At 36.2% G+C, this 14,550-nt stretch overlaps 1 long non-coding RNA gene across 1 annotated transcript; it reads left to right on the top strand.

The window, feature by feature from the left end:
- The first annotated feature begins 2,234 nt into the window (after positions 1-2,234).
- LOC112934529 (uncharacterized) lies at positions 2,235-10,658 on the top strand. Its single transcript, XR_003237971.2, has 2 exons — positions 2,235-2,298; positions 10,475-10,658. It is a non-coding gene; the product is annotated as an uncharacterized lncRNA (long non-coding RNA).
- The last annotated feature ends 3,892 nt before the right edge of the window (positions 10,659-14,550 follow it).

The raw sequence follows: 14,550 nt of genomic DNA, 5'->3' as shown, positions 1-14,550 counted from the left end.
AGTTTAAAAATGAGCAAGACATAGATCCGACTGTTCTGATACTTCAAATCTTTAAAATTTATTTATTTACTTATGCATGTATGTGTGTATGTATGTATTTTAACTCCATAGTTCTCAAGTTGTGGAGGGGGCCCAACTGGTAGGGCCCAGGAATCTGCATGGGTAGCTGGTTCCCATGGTGATTCCGACATTACTGATTATTGAATCCCACCTTGAAAAAACACTTCTCTAGCACGTATGAAAGTTTATTTGTAGCTGAAAACGAGACCCTGTGGGAGGAAAGAAATTACAAAGGGAAAAATAGAAGAATGTTATGAAAGCTGTATTTATGTTACCATTTTAAATTAGGTAATTTTTTTTTTTTTTAGCACATTTAATGAAATGTGAATGAAGCCTCAGGTCTAGATTCAAAGATGAAATTTCAGACAGTAATGTGAGCTGCAGTCGGCATCAGCTCCTCCGCCTTGGGAGGGCAAGTGGTGTCCGTGGGGAAGGTTTCCCCCTGAGTACTGTTGCTTCTTAGTCCTGGCTGAGCCTCAACCAAGACTCCACACACTTTGCGAATAGCAAAATGACCATCAGTTCCTTCCCCTTCCTATCTTTTAAGAGCACCAAGCGGGGTGCCTGGCTGGCTCAATCAGAAGAGCTTGTGACTCCATCTCCGGGTCATGAGTGTGAGCCTCACACTGGGTGTAATGATTAATAAAAATAAATAAATAAACTTAAAAAAAAGAGCATCAAGGAAATGTATTCACTTAGTATGTACTTTTCCCTCCCTCCCGACCTCCCTCTCTCTCTCCCCCTTCCTCTCTCTATCTCTCTCTCTTTCTATTGGGGACAAACCCTTGAGAGAATCCTCTGTAGGATTCCAAATGGTAAATGGTAAATGCTACAAAGAAGCCATAAATTTTTGTTTGTTTGTTTTAATGCTGGCACCTTTTTACTTGCTTACCTTGAATCCCCTCCCATCTTTTCAATGCATTAGAATTCCACCATCTGCTTTCTGGAGGCCTTTGGCCATTCTCTTGGGGTTGCTGGAAGCCTGTAGGCAGACTGCTTATCTCAGCCTCTGAACAGTTAACCCTGCCTCTTATCATTATAAAAAACAACCCCCCCCAAAAAAAAACCCAAAAATATTTTTATCATTTTAAGCCTTTTTATCCTTTTATGCTTTTTAAATAAAAATGATCATCTATCTATGTATTTCTTGGAGCTTTTTAAAAATGAGCCTGCTATTATTAGTGCTGCATGCTTAACACAACCCCCATACTTTAAAAAATTTATGTCAAGTTAATAACATCTCTGTTTGTTTCTAATATCAATCCTACGGTCAAAACACTTGTCAGACTAATAAACAACAGCAAAATTAGAACTACTTCAATGAATTTGGGTCAATGTATCACTCTCTCAAAGCACATTTTAAATTTATCACAACGATAGCCTGGGGAAATTTTGGCTTTTTGGCATTTACTAGTTTAAGTCATTATTTTGAGAGCAAATTGTACTCAACCTGGAGTTCAAGTGTAAGAGACAATAAAACACAATGTCTGAATAAATGAGTTTTGATTGCCTTAGAAAAGGTTTAGTCTTCATCCTTCCCCTTCCAAATAGTAAGGATTTCAGGATTTCTTGTGATTATACACAATAGTCCTTATTTTCCTTTAAAGTTGTCTGTTGAACCATATTATAATTATAGGTTATATTTATTTAATGCTCACTCTGTGCCAGGAACTGTGTTGAAGCACATTACATGTATTATGCCACCAAGTAGCTATTTCATCTTAGAAGTGAGAGAATTGAGTCTTAGAGATATTAAGGTACTTTCTCAAGGTCATATCTTTAATAAGTGACAGAACTCAAAATAAAACCCAGCAGCTCTAGTAGCATAATTCTTATCATGGTAAGTTACCTCTGATATCAATAGCCATCGAGTTCCCTCAAAACTCATAGAAATAATTTCTGAAGGATGGGGGTATACAAGAACATTATTGCTTCAGCAAGGCCAAAGGAGGATGAAAACTGAAAAGATGGCATTAAATACGATGAAAATACAAGCACTAATGACATTAGAGAGAGCAGTGTGCTCAGAAGCTAGACAAAAAAAAAAAGAAAAGAAAAGAAAAAAATGTGGTGGCTGCACCAAGTGTGATTGGTCTCCTGGTCTGATTGTTTTCAATTCCTGGAAATGCATAGGCTCTAAGGAAGCAACATGTTTGTCATTGTTATAGAAACGGAAGACCCCGTGTGGCTGTGACAAAATGAGCGAGACGGAGAATAGTACAGAGTGAAATTGAAGAGGTAAGTTAAGTTAAGAGGAGTTTCATGCGGAGTCCTGTAGGCTATGGTGAAGGGGCTGCATTTATTGTGAGCAGTGGGAAGACACTGAGGGGCTTTAAGCAAAGGGAGATGAGTATATGGGGCATGTTTTTATATGATCATTCTGAATGCTGTATGATGTAGAAGTTGTAGAAGGACAAGAGAGGAAGCAGAGAGATTAGTGGGGAAGCCACTACAGTTGTCAACGGTGATGGGCTTAACTATAGAGGGAGCAGTAGAAATGAGTAAATTCAAGATATTACGGAGGAGAGCCAATAGGAATTGGTGATGAATTGTATATAAGGCCTGAGAAAAGATTAAAAAAAATCAAGGATGACTCCCCGAGATGACAGTAGAGGACTAGTGGTTTGTTGAGATGAGAAAGATGAGGATCAGAAGCAACTCAGAGGATAACCAGAAGCTCTGTTTTGGACATTTCAAGGTGTCTTTTTTTTTTTTTTTTTTTAAACATCCAAGGGAAGGATTTAAGTAGGTAAATACCACATGTTCAAAACGAGGAATCTAGGATCCCGAGTCTCCCTGAAGGAGGTCACAGAAACAGAGGGTGTGGTGTGAATTTCGGTGAGCAGGAGTGCTGGGCTCCAGAATGTCCATGAAGATTGGGCATGAAATTCAGAACAGAGGCTAGTGCTCTTTCACGGCAGTTCTTCAGGGAAAAGTGAATCGCCAGCCTCTGGGTCAATACCTAGTTGAACAGAAAACTGTTCAGCTGTAGCAATCAACTCTTTCAGCTTCGATGCAGCTATTGCGCAGCCTGGCCACTGCCCCAAGAAACAGTGATGCAGATGAGTCTGGTACCAGTTACCTCATAGACGCAGACAGGCCACTCCCTTAAATTCACTGGTAGCCCCCAGATTCTTGGTGTTATTTTCTTTTTTTCCTGGACAGAGCGTCTGGTGTTGTTTTCACTTTATTACCAAAGTCCCTTCAACAGCTTCCAGTTGGCCTCTCCTCCCAGGGAAGGCCTCCCTAGGTGATTCTTAAGGTGATGTCCTTTCCTTTTATTCTGTTGTGTGGCCTCAACCTCTATCGACAATGACAATTCATTTCTGTCGGGGACCTCACTCCGGCAGGGACCTCACTACAACAGGAACTGAATAAATGATTCGGACAACCTTGTCTTTAAAACCAGTCTGTGACTTTAGTTATATAAATTATTCCAGCAGCAATGGAACCATTCTGTTTTTTGTGAAGACTTTTTTGTTGTTGTTGTTTCCTCTCCATTTTACACATAAGGGGTAGCATCAGCTGTTTGTGAATCCAGAACATTCTATTTGGACCGTTCTCAAAGAAACACGTCACTCAAAGCTGTGTCAATAGAGAATTAAAACTTCCACATGACTAGGTATTCAAAATGTAAATACAGCCAGCTATGGCATTTTAGAAACCCCAAAGTAAAAACTTTACCACCAAAGGAAAAAAATAGCTTGAAAAGAGGACAGCAGGACAAATGAGGACAGCTAGTCTTTTTTCAGCTTATTTTTGTTGGATTCATTTTGAGTTTTGTAAACCAAGCTCCAGTTAGATCTTGAGGAAAAAAATCTAACTGACATAATTCACTGAGTCAACCTTCACACAAAAAGGTTTTGAACATCAAGGCAGAATTAGCAGCTTTCTAGCCTCATGTCTTGATTGATCAGTTAAAACAGGGCTAAATATATAACTTTATAAATATATCAAATAAGAGTAAAGAAAATAACATGTTAAGTGCTCTTTACTGCTACAACCAAAACAGCAACAACAGAAATCCATCCTTCTAAGTAATGTCTAAAAAAGAAAAACATAAAATTTTATCTGCTTTATTTTTTCTCTACCAAATGTATAGTATGTCTACCAGATGTATACTATTTTAAAATGCTAGATTATACAATAATCATGCTATAAAATAACATCAAGCAGAAAACACTACAAGGAAGCTCTTATTCTTGGGTAAGCATATATATAAAATATCATCTTTCTCTCTTAATGTCACAATCTTTACTCATCTTCCATCCTGCTTTTTGAATCTCAACTGTATACTATGTGCTCAAGAAAAAGGCACATGGAATTCTTTTGGGGACTGATATTATTCCTCTTGGGTGAGAATGCCTAAGTTTTTGGCTAGTGTCATACAACATTTGCCAGCTGGACTTCCCATGTTTGACTATCTGTGGGCACCTATGCCACAATAGAGCATCCTGTTCTTTATTCATCAGCTCAAAGATGTTGTTTTATGGTTAAAAACTTTGTGCCAATATGTAACTTATGAGAAGTTGAAGGGATAACTTTGGGTGTTCATATTTATCCTTATATTATTTAAATAATCTCCACCACATCATTAGGTTCTCAGTGTCAAACTCACAAATTATTCTAAAATATAGTGAGAGAACAACTCAGTTCCTAATGAGAGGCTACCAAAAATCCTATCTGATTTTATTATAAAGTACTATGCTGTGTGATTTTCAAAAAGGAACACATCAGTTTTCTGCAAGAAGAAATTGGCCAGTCGAAATCAATGTCTTCAAACAGATTGTTTTGACTGAATGTAATTCTAGAGAATCGTCAAAGTATAATAACAATTTCAAAGATGGTAAATAAAGTAGCAGAGTCCTGCTCCATGCATTAAGTGAATAATTATAATTGCTTGGATATTTTTAACTTAAAGTTTCACATAAAAGGACCCTGGTGAATGGGACAAAGAATACTTTTTAGACAAAAGAGAAAAGTGAAGCCACCGGTAAATTTTTATAGTCCAAAAGAAATTAGGGAGTTTGTGCTCTTTCGTCCTTTTTTTTTTCCCCTTGAAAATATTTCCTTCAGTTTCTTTTATTTCTAAATAAATACTAGGGCTGGATTTTTAAGTAAAGAGGCAATTATAAGCACATTAACATTTCTACCAGACAGCAAAGATAGTGCTGGCCAGTCAACGCCACACAGAATGCAGCTTGGCCCTGAGCCCTGGGCCACTGCAGTGAGGCCCTCTCCTCTCCATCATCCAGTGCACGGAATAAGCTCCCCATTCTGCTGTGAACTTTCATTGAGGACAACACCGTCGTGCTGCAAACCCAGAGGTGTGCTTTTATTTTGGGGTTTCTCAGTCCCAACTTTCAAAGCCAAAGCCAAAGCCAAAGCCAAAGCAAAGGCGTGGTCTACACCAGGACTTTAAATAAAGTCAGATAGAATAAAATTCCCTTACTAGCATTTATTCTAAACTGCCTTGTCCAGATGGCTTCTTACAGGGAAAGGGAAAAAGGGGATACTCACGCTCTGCTTCCTTTCATGCTGGCGGGCTGTGATTATTGTTAATGACCCACAGCTGTACTAGCTCCCCCCACCACCACCTCTACCCTCTGCCCACCCCCACCTTCCAGCTCCCTTCTTATTTAAGCTTTTCTCCAGTGAGCCTTTCGAACAGGGAGGTGGGAGTACATTTTACGATGGATCAACCTTCAGGACTCACCCTGAATCTGGCTGGTTACTCATAAAACCTGAACACAGCAGTGGGATCCACTCCAAAGCTTATAGCTCCGCAAAAGCAGACCAACCTAACAGTTTCTAATTTTTCTAAATGTCCCAACAAATATTTGTGAGTTGATTAAAGAAAAGCAGTTTAAACATTACTTTTAATCTTCTGGATGTATTTTTAGCCCTTATACACATGGCTAAAAAATGAGTTGTACATTTATTGTTGTGTGTGGCCCTAATCCGTTCTGTCATTCAGCAGATGTAGAAAGATGGACAAGCAGACAGAGAGCTTCTGCTATTTAACGTCCTTTCTGAATAAATGTCTTGTGTTTGCCACCCCTGCTACCTTCAGCACTTCATTTGGTTTATATAAGTTGGATTGGGAAAGGCTTCCATTGAATGAGCCTTTGGATGAGTAAAGGACTTGAAAGGTTTCTGAGATATTGTCTAATCTGGATTTATTCTCGTGTTATAAAGTATATCTGTCTTGCCAGATGCTCTCGCCTCCCCCAATATGTGCCCATTGTACATGGTCTAGCTGTACAACCTCAGAAGGCAGGAGATGATGGCAGCCAGGCAAGGCTTTAAGTTTACTACTGTCATTAACTTTAAAGTTACTGATGCTTAATGTTGCCGTTATTAATAGTATTAATACAAATGCTATCAATTCTAATATTAAAATAATATTAATATTATTGATATTCATATTTACGTTGATTGCGATCAATGTTAATGCTTAGACTTGCTATTGATTTTTGAAGTCTCTGACAGAGCTTATCTCAGTTTTAGGTGCTCATGGTCTTTTGATGGTATAGTTGCTCATCGTTCCCACTGCGTGCCAAAGCTATGATAAAGGAGAGTAAAACAAGTGTGACAGTAATTTGCACAAGCCACACCTTGACCACTGGCCCACTTGGTCTTATTTTTTTTTTCCACTTGGTCTTATTTAATGTAGTCCTTTTGTTGTTTTTATGTGCAAGTGACTCTCTCTGAAAAAACTCTTTCATGGAAATATGAAATATGAAAATATGTGTTCCTGGAATTCTTTAATTAATTTTTTGCTTCTATAGCCTTTCCATCTCTTGTGTTCTTTGGGTATATATTAAAAAAAATATATATATATATATCTATATATATATATCCATACATATAGATTAAAACAACCTATTCAAACCAGGAGAATATATATATATATATATATAAAATCTGTGTGCATATATACACACATATATGGGAAATAGAAGTGTTTAATTATACTTTAAAAAACAATTATATTAACCATTTCATAAAGATACTCCCATTTATTTATAAACAAAACCCTCAGTCTGTACACCATGTGCCTTCAGCTATCATTCTATTTCTCTTCTTTCAGAGTAAAACTTTTGAAAGAATTGTCTATTATTCCTACCCTTCCTTCTTTCTTTTCTTTCATTCATCTACTGTAATTGGTTTTATTCTACTGTTTCCAAGATCAACAAAAGGCCTCTTTTCTCTAAATTCAGGGAGCAATTTCCATTGCTTATCTTTCTTGATTTATTGGCCACATTCAATACTATTGACTCATTTCCTTTTGGAAACACCTTTCCCTTGGGTCCCATGGTTGTATGTTGTTGTGTGCGTGTGTGTGTGTGTGTGTGTGTGTGTGTGTGTTCTCCTACTGCTCTAGCCACTTCTCTTCAATATCTTTTGCAGGTTTCTTTTCCATACTACCCCCTCTTTTACCTGTCATTGAAATATTTGTTTCCTTGGGGAGTTGTCTTAATAAGAGTAGAAGACAACAAAAATCTAATGGATGCTTATGTTCTGTCAAGAACTACCCAAACTCTCTTATATGTATTATATCATTCGATTGTAACAACAACCTATTGAGGATGTACTATAGTAACTGTGAACTGTCTAATGTCTCAAAGAGGGTACTGAAGGAAAGAAAATATAGAACAGAACTAATAAATGGTAGAGCTGAGACATGGACCAGGTCCTCTAAATCCAGAAAACACATGCATAGCACTTAGGCTTCCCTACCCTCTTCTCTTCTCATATCCCTATATGATCCTATCCCCTTGCATAGCAAGGAAGCTAATTCAAATTAACTTTAAAAACTTTGTTCAGCTTATACACAGTGCCAGATACTGTGCAAAATGTTGAAAAAAAATAGTTGTGAACAAAGTATGGGTTTTTACCTAATACTGTAGAGTCATTATTATCCTGTCCCTATAGAGATGCGTTCTTGGCATTAAGAATTATCAGTCATTCTTAAAGTCTCTTTAAGTATTCTGAAGTCTTTTTTTTTTTAAGATTTTTATTTATCTATTCATGAGAGGCACAGAGAGAGAGAGAGAGAGAGAGAGAGAGAGGCGCGGACATAGACAGAGGGAGAAGCAGGCTCCATGCAGGGAGCCCGATGTGGGACTTGATGCCAGGACACTGAGATCACACCATGAGCTGAAGGCAGACACTCACCTGCTGAACCACCCAGGCGTCCCAGTATTCTGAAGTCTTAACATATGTCTAGATGTTATTTTTCTGACTACCCTTCATATAATTATTTTGTATCCTCTCAGGATGGAGTTATATTTGTGCTCCTGTCCATAATATCAAAGTCCTACTGCTTCTTAGATGCTGCTGTTACCTACTTTATATTTCTTTGACTGTATCTTTGAAAAAATAACACAACTTCTGTAAAAATCTCATTTTAACATACGACATGTGCCTTTTCCTTTGTTTCTTTTTTGGCAGGCCTAGCATTATTATCTGTACAGCTCTTGTCAAAACCATAGTGAATAAAAACTCTCCATAAGAACACAGAATAATTGTCATAAAGAGAGGTCTCAGTGCAATAAAACACACAAGGTGCAGAGCACACTTAGATGTTGTGGGACAGAGTACTGCATTTGCCTTGAGGTCCAGTAATGTTCACTGGCCCAGAATATACCAAAAGTCTACTCTGAATTCTCACTGGCATATATTCATTGCTCCTTAATAGAGATATTAATTCAAAAAATATATAGTGTCATTATATTATGTAGAGGTGGCATTAGACAAGTGTGTACAACTAACTGTAATATGTACTAATACTGTATTAATAAAATTTTGAGAGATATGAGGATAATCAGGAGAAGAGCTTTAAAGAAGAATCAATATTTGAGCAGAGACATATAATTAGATAGGTTGGAAAAAGGGGAAGGGTATAGGTGAATAAAGTATAAATGAAAGTTCAGAAAAAGTATTGATATGAGTGATTATTGGGTATGTTGGCATTGGGAGGAGAGGTATCAGAATAGAGAGTTAAACTGGGCAAGACTTGATATTATTAGAATGACATTCTACCCTGAAAGCAAATGAAGAGCCATCAAAACAAGTTTTAAGCAAAGGTAAAATATAGTAAGATTTATCTTCAGAAAAATAACCTATGAGAATCAGGAAGTTTGATTAAAAATGGCTGTGTAGAGCTAGAGAAACACTTATGAAGCTATTACAAGAATAAAGTCACAAAGTGTGGGTAATAGGCATAGTTACTAACAACCAACATTTCCTGTGTTCAAATCCAACTGTTTCATTTTTTTCAGTTATGCAGCCTTGGTAGATTACTTCATCTTTATTAGTCTCAATTTCCCCAACTCTAAAATAATGATGAAAACATTTATCTCATTGGTTTGTTTTGAGGATTAAATGAGGTAATAACTATAGTGTGTCTGTAACTTTACAAGAATTCAGTAAATGTAAACTACCTCTTTTTTCTTATCTCTTAGACTGAAGAAAGTAGGAAGGGAAATTAGGATGTGACTTTGAGAATTCAAATCAAGATTTGAGTAGTGTCATAAGCAGGATCTGACAGCAAAAATAAAGGGAGAGGTTCAAATGAAACCACATTTGGGGCTTGATGTTTTATATCATTAAATGAAATATGGAACATTTCATGTATGATAAATATGACCAGTTTGGTAGAAAAATCAGAGAAAAGATTGTTCTTTGGGGCCTTTTTAAGGTAAGGTAGTTAATGATAAAACTGAAATTTTCATGAATTAGTTGGATATTGAGACTTGTAACAGAAGAAAGAATTGAACGGCAGATAAAAAATTATTCATTTAAGTTATATGTGATGATATAGCTATTTAGTGGAGAGGATATTGCAAGAAGTAAAGATGATGGAGGGAAGAACCATAACAAAACCAAATTTTAGAGATAAGTATAGGAAAAAGAGATGACAGAGGGTAGTTAGGGAGATAAGAAGAGAAGTAGGAGCAAACAGAATCAGAGAAACCAAGGGATTAATGGGTTTAACAAGTGAGAGCTGGAACAATAGTATTGCCTCATGCAAGTAAGTCCACTTGATTGTAGACTGAAACAAGGCCATTGGCTCAATAATTATGACAAAAAGACTTTGGTGACTTTGATGAGGTAGGACTTTAGAATATTTTAACTAATGGAGGGATGCTGTAGTAGATAATGCCTGAATAGAAGATAAAGTAGAAGAAAAAAATCCCAGAATCATGAATGAATGAAAAGGATAAATGGTGGGTTTAATGTTGGAAGAAATTCACAGTCCCTCCTACAATGGTGATCTAGGGATTTAGAACAAACTTCCTGCTAAAAACAACTAAACAAGCTGCCCAAGTGACAAGATAATATTCTTTGTATTCATACTATTTAGTGATTATAGAACTTACTGCATCTGTGGCTTGATGTCTTTCAGCAATCTCGGAAAACCTTCATGATAAAATTGTTGAAAACTGAAGATGGAAAAGAGTTAAAAGCTGACAGAGAAGAAAAGGCATGTTGTCTTCAAAATGGTTGGCTTCTCAACAAGATCAATGGAAGCTAGTGAATAATGGGATGATTTCTAAAGGGCTGAAAATAAAATAACTGTCAACATAGAATTGTTAATTCTGTGTAAAAATATATGTCAAAAGTGAACATAAAAGAAAGGCATTTTCAGACAATAAAAAGTGAAAAAAAATGTTGCCAGCAGACATGCAAAGTAGAAACACTGAAAATATGTTCAGGCAGAAAAAAAAAAAAAAAACAATCTCACATGAAGGTACAGAGATACAGAAAGGCCTAAAGAACATTGAAACAAACAGGTGACTAAATCTAAATGAATATAAAAAATGCCTGGAAAGTTTCAAGAAAGCAATAGTATGAAAGTTGGAAAACAGATAAATTATTATTCTAAGATCCTTGCATTGTCTGAGAAGTGGGAAATACTAATTTATAGTGTACTTCAGTGAGTAAAGAATTTATACTGAAAACTCCATGACAATCCAAAAATTATTTTAAAATGTATAACAAAATAGTACAAAAGAAATTTAGAATAGTAAAATATATACTCCTAAAGAGGGCAATAGAGAGGAGGGAGATGAAAACAGATGAGACAGATTTAAGCCTAAATATTTTAGAAAATATGTTAATACTTCAATTGAAGACACAGATTGAGAGATTGTCAAAAATTCAAAACTCAGCTGATTCTACTGACAAGACAAATACCTTTTTTAAAGATTTTTTTTTTTAATTCATGAGAGATACACAGAGAGAGGCAGAGACACAGGCAGAGGGAGAAGCACGCTCCCTGAGAGGAGCCTGATGCAGGACTCCATCCCAGGACCCTGGGATCATGACCTGAGCCAAAGGCAGACACTCAACCACTGAGCTACCCGAGCATCCAACACAAATACTTTTAATATAAGCTGAATATAATTGAATGGAAAAATTTATCCATGCAAGCACCAACCAAAACAACAATGTGTGTGTGCATGTGTGTGTGTATACTTCAAACCAAGAAGCATTATTAAAGTTAAAAAAATAGGTATTTCATAAAAAAACATCAATTTACCAGGAAGATATAACAATTCTAAATTTGGAAGAAGTTCATATGCTCCTGACACTACAGAGAAGCAGGTTAAAAAGGGTGAAGATTTAGATCAATTCTGTATAACCTTTTAGATCACAGACTCCTTTGGAGAATCTAATAAATATTATTACCCTTTTCTTTAAAAAAAATGCTTCCCCCAAAAAGCTACTCACACACCCAAATTTCTGTTACAATTAAGTAAGTTAAAGCAGGGGTTAAGAATTCTTCGATGTCCTCTATTTTAATATCTAGAGAAAGAAAGTTTATAGACTTTTTAATTTAAATATGTTTCCTTCCTTCCTTCCTTCCTTCCTTCCTTCCTTCCTTCCTTCCTTCCTTCCTTCCTTCCTTCTTTCAAAGAACACAAGTCCTTCTACAGGTACAAAAAACTGGGGCAGAATGAGAGGACTTGAGGGGCTTGTATGGACTCTAGGCAGCTTGAATGAAGCATGAGAAAGGGAAGTTAGTTAAAAATTAGTGAAAATGTTGCTGGGTATATTTAAGGCTGTAATTGAAGTTTGAAATATTTTTATAATGTAGTTTTTGAGCACAGGAACTTAATTTTCTTTAACATTTCTCAGAAGCTGAGAGCAAAAGCAGAGAAAACAAATGGGTGCTCTAGGATTTGAAAGTAGTACAATATTGGATCTTCCAAAAAAATCAAGATAAAGATATCATAGACTGTATTGGTGACCTGATTGTGACATTTGTATGCATAGGGATGAAAGTAAAGACAGAGAAGATGTTTTGTGGTAATTAAGAACATGGGCTTTGGGGGTACCTCAGGGGCTCAGTCAGTTAAGCATCTGCCTTTGGCTCAGGTAATGATCACAGGGCCCTGGAATTGAGCCCCACATGGAGCTCCCTGCTCAGTGGGGAGTCTGCATTTCCCTCTCCCTCTGCCCCTCCCCATTGCTCTCTCTCTCTCTCTCAAATAAATGAATAAATAAAATCTGAAAAACCCCAAAAAACAAACCAAAAAAAAAATACATGGCCTTTGTAGTTAGGTAGACTATTGCATTGAGAGAGCACTGCTGATCAATTCAGCCTCTCTAAGTGGTATTCTCTCATTTTTCAAATGGGGAAAATTAAAATACCTACCTTTAATATTAAGTGAAGAACTATATATAAAATTCTTCATAAAAATCATCATTGTCATCATATCAGCTATCTAAGGCAAACACCAGAAGACAATGATAAAATTAAACAATGATTTTTATATGAGAGAGGATGTGGGAAACGTAGACAGGAAGAAGTTGAAATGATAAAGGGAATTTCAGAAGTAGGACTATTTTGAATAAAAATTTTAGAGTGTGGCCCTAGAGTAAAATTGCAAATTGGAAATAAAAACCATTAAAACCATCCAGGCAACAACGAACAGTCACACAGTGAGCATGCTTCCCTACACCCAGGGAGGTGGGAAGCCTATCAGCTATTTTGAAAATTCCGGGCCTCATTTTTTCCTAAAGTTTTAAAGTTGTTTTAAGTTCTTAACCTTTCATATCTTGTTGTTATTATTTATAGTCATCAATCCTATTGTATCAATTAATCACTTATAGACACTAAGCATGAGGAAGATGATGGAGGTCAAAGGCAGGAAACATGAAATATTGCACTGAACTATGCTAGTCTGACACATGCCTGGTTAATATAGAATGATGACAATGAACTATTTCTGATAGTTATTATAATTAAAAACAGCATATTTTTTCAAGGTTCCAAGAAGTGAACTGAATTCCTATGAACCCCAAAAAGTTCAGTTCAGTTCAGGAAAAGGTTAAGTTTAATGTTATTCTCTGAATTAGCTTTCCAAGCCCTAATTACAGTAATAGACATTATTTTGAAAACTTGGAAAAGATCCATTTATGTGACAGATCCAAGAATCAAATGATCTTATTTTCTTTTCATTTTGTCTTTCAAAGACTGAGTTCACAAAACAGAAATAAGAAGCAATTATGAAGAAGAGTTTGGGGAGAGGGAACATTATATTCTTTTACTAACTTATATTATAAATTGCATGACCCTATATTGATCAAGGCAAAGCAAATTCCTTTCCAAAAGTTAACTCTTGACAAAGTGGAGCATGTGATCTTGTCTAAAAATATAATTTACTTTACCAAACACCATGACAATACGAACTCACTCAGTTCATGGATGAACAACCTGTTCCTAGAAGGAAATATCCTACATGATAATTTGAAGACTTTTTTTTTTTTTACATTTGTTTACTAAATGTGAGAATCTTTGTTATCGTTGTTCTTCACTGTTACACAAATGTGGCAGGGAGGTTTGAAGATATGCAGATGCAGAAACACTTTGACAAAACTTATCCTCACTTATCTATATAACTTCTTCCCATGATTCATCCCAGAAAGGAAAGAAATAAATTCAGCAACTTCTCTCCTTGACTTTCTTCTTCTCTTTGTTTAGAGCTTAACATATAGCAAAAGGACTTCCTTTATATTGTTGATGAAATCACATAACATGTTATGTTTACTTGCATAGTTTTATTCACTCTAAAATAGAGATTAATTTATAAAGAAGGAGAGGTGGAAAATGTGTGCATACATCTTGGCTTTAATATGTGGTTATGCCCTGACAACCTTCATTAATCTTTGTGTGACCTCATATAGTAGGTCTTGTGGAGTCATCATGCTGTTATTTAAAGACCAATCTGAACATTTCCATTCATCCCAAACCACATCATATCAAACCCAAACCACAAATCTGATACTAAGCCCTTGAAAAGTGACATTGATCTTTACAATAGGTTTCTTGAAGTGGTGATAAGGGTGTTTACCTGACAAATCATAAAGATTTCAACATCTCTGTAAATGCCTGTCTCTTTCCTCTAAAGTTCTCATTTTCAGCACTCCTTTATCAACGTGTCTCTTTTTACTTATCTTGAACTTGACTGTCGA

Source organism: Vulpes vulpes, chromosome 13 (genome assembly GCF_048418805.1).
Source record: "Vulpes vulpes isolate BD-2025 chromosome 13, VulVul3, whole genome shotgun sequence".
Taxonomy (NCBI): domain Eukaryota; kingdom Metazoa; phylum Chordata; class Mammalia; order Carnivora; family Canidae; genus Vulpes; species Vulpes vulpes.
Note: the sequence above shows the minus strand (reverse complement) of the source record. Positions and strands in the feature narration are given on the sequence as shown.